We start from the raw sequence: 3695 nt of genomic DNA on the forward strand, positions 1-3695 counted from the left end.
CTATAATATATAATATATATTATATCATAATATATAATATATATTATATCATAATATATAATATATATTATATCATAATATATAATATATAATTATATTATAATAGATAATATATATTATATTATATTATATTATATATATTATATTATAATATATAATATATATATAGTATAATATATATTATATATATTATATTATAATATATATTATATATATATTATATAATATATATATTTTATAATATATATTATGTAAAATATATTATATAATATATTATAATGTTATATATCTTATATTATAATATGCTATATATATTATATTATAATATGTTATATACATTATATTTTGTTATATATATTTTATAATAATGTTATATATATTATATTATAATATATTACATATATTATATTATACTATGTTATATATATTATATTACAATATATTATATATATTATGTTGTAATGTATTATATATATTTTATTATAATGTATTATATATATTATATTATAATGTATTATATATATTATAATATATTATATATAATATATAATATATTATCTATTTTATTATATATTATATATAATATAATATATATATTTTATTATAATATATTATATATATTAAATTATAATATATTAAATATTATATTATAATACATTATATATATTAAATTATAATATATTATATATATTAAATGTATTAAATTATGATATATTATATATATTATATCATAATATATTAAATGTATTAAATTATAATATATTATATTAAATTCATATTATATTAATTGTATTAAATTATAATGTATTATGTATATTAAATTATAATATATTAAATGTATTAATTTATAATGTATTAAATATATTAAATAATAATATATATATTATATTATAATATATATATTATATTACAATATATATATTGTATTATAGTTTATATATTATATAATAATATATATATTCTATTATATTATATATATTATATTATAATATATTATATAATATATATATTATAATATATATATATGTATATATATATATATATATAATATATTATATATATATTATATTATATATATATTATATTGTATTTATATTTTATTATATTATATAATTTTTTTTTATATATATATATATATATATATTTTATTACATATATATATTTTATTATATATATATATATATATATATATATATATATATATATATATATATATATATATATATATAATTTATATTATATATATTATATATATATAATATATATTTTATATATATTATATATATACTATATGTATATATTATATAGAGATATATATTATATATATATATATATATATATATATATATATATATATATTATATATATATATATATATATATATATATATATATATATATATATATATATATATATATATATATTATATTATATTATTTTATATATTATATTATATATATATTATATATATTATATTATATATAATATTATATTATATGTATTATATATATATTTATATAATATATATATATATATATATTTATATAATATATATATATATATAATATTTATACAGTGGGCTCGCACAGTGCGCATCACCGCAGTGCGCGATTTGCCTTGTGCACGAGTGACCAAAAATCATAACCAAAAACCCTTTATTGCGCGAGTTTTCCGCACAGAACGCGAGGCAGAGGCAAGGAGTGGCTCAAAAATGCCATTTTCTATTAGTGTGCGACCACCCCTCACACAGCGCGTCACTTGTCGTCATGTTGATATGCAGAAATTCCCGGGCATTCTACTGCGCAGCTTGGGGTACATGGGAGCGGGCGCGCCATAACAGTCCTGGCTCGTGTACTGTGCGGATCCGCTCTCTACAGCTAACCTGTCGTGTACGTGTGGTGTTTTTTGTGCTGCCTGTACTTCACCGCACCATGGCTCCAACCCCATGAGTTAAGAAACTTCTGATGCACACCACCAAGTTAAAGATCATTAAGATGAAGGAGGAGGGTCAAGGAAACATGGCTATTGGGAGAACCCTGGGACTGGCTGAATCTACAGTGAGAACTGTGTGGAAGAACCGTGAAGCCATAAAGGCTGCAGTGAAGACGTACGGTGCCTCTGACCTAGACGGCCGTTCGCGGGTGGGAAACCATCTATGATATTAATGGAGCGCTATCTTGCCACCTTCATAATGCGGAAAGAAAAGGAAGGTGTTCCACTCAATGGAAGATTTATTTGGAACCAAGCCCAGCTCTTTTACAAGGCTGCATCTCGAAGGTTAAAAGTGGAAAAACCGTCCAGGGCAACGGTTGGATGGCTGGACCGTTTTCTCAAGCGCAAGGAACCCCATTAAGTGAAATTGTCTAGTGAACGTGCCTCTGCCGATGAGCTGGCCGCGAGAGACTATCCTGCAATATTTAAAGCGATTATTGAAGAGGTACAGTACACCAAGGACCAGATCTACAACATCGATAAAACGTCCTTATATTACAAGGCCATGCCAAAATCAACTTACATTGCTAAAAGACAGAAACAAGCCCCTGGTCGTAAGCTCCAGAAGTGTAAGATGATGGTAATGTTCGCTGTAAACCTGTCTGGGAGCCACAAGATGAGGCCAGTTGTTGTACGCACAGCTTCACATCCAAGGTGCTAAAAAAAACTCACGAACATGGATGTAAGTGTAGTGTATTGGTACAAGTCTGTAAATGGTTGGATGACCGGGAACATTATGGCAGACTGGTTAATGAGGCGGTGTGTCCCTGATGTGAAAGCCAAGTGTCAGGAACTGGGCATTCCATTTAAGATGCTCCTTGTGCTTGATAACGCACCAAGTCACCCTCCATACCTGGAAGATCTTCACAAGGATTGTCGTGTTGTGTTTCTGCCGCCCCGCACGACGTCACTAATGCAGCCACTGGATCAAGAACTAATCGCCACAGTGAAGCATTTCTACCATAAGCAAGTGTACGACTACCTACGCAGGAAGACTGACATACAAGAGGAGCTTCATGCCATACAAGAAGATCACAACGAAGACCTTGATGAGGCATCTGCTCCCGTTCCATCTCCACCAGCACCTGTATCCTGACCTACCACAGATGCCATGACTGTTGAGGCAATTTGGCATAACTTTACAGTGAAGGATGTAGTTGAATTTCTCCTTCAAGCCTGGCACCAGATTACACCTGCAATGGTGAACCATGCGTGGCTAATGCTCGTGCCTCACCTATGCATCACCCAGGAGACAGCCATTCAACCACTGGCCGATGCTGAGGCAGCAACACTGACAGCAGCACAAGCTGTACCAGGTTTTGAGGACATTACATTGGCAAACATAAAAGAAGTGCACACTGCTACTGAGGAACAGCCTCTCGAGGAAGAGTTGCAACGGATAGACGAGGCTGACGCAGAGCCCGACACCAGACAGAGTCAAGTTGAGCAACCTAGCGTGATGGAAGACAGGACTGAGCTGTGTATGTCAAACATTAGCAAGATCCTTGCTGCCGTGAAGAAGCTTAAGGAAGAGGTGAAGGAACAGGAAGTAAGCAACCTAAGAATGGAGGAACTTCTGGTTGGTATTGACAAACTCTTCCGTTTCTACACAGACAGGCACAGGGAAGAAATAAACAGGAGAAGACAGACGCTCATAACAAGCTACACACAGCAGGCTCAAGTTGGTGAAATTGCGGAACCAT

Source organism: Coenobita brevimanus, chromosome 68 (genome assembly GCF_032717465.1).
Source record: "Coenobita brevimanus isolate Jiangsu-jjx chromosome 68, ASM3271746v2, whole genome shotgun sequence".
Lineage (NCBI taxonomy): Eukaryota > Metazoa > Arthropoda > Malacostraca > Decapoda > Coenobitidae > Coenobita > Coenobita brevimanus.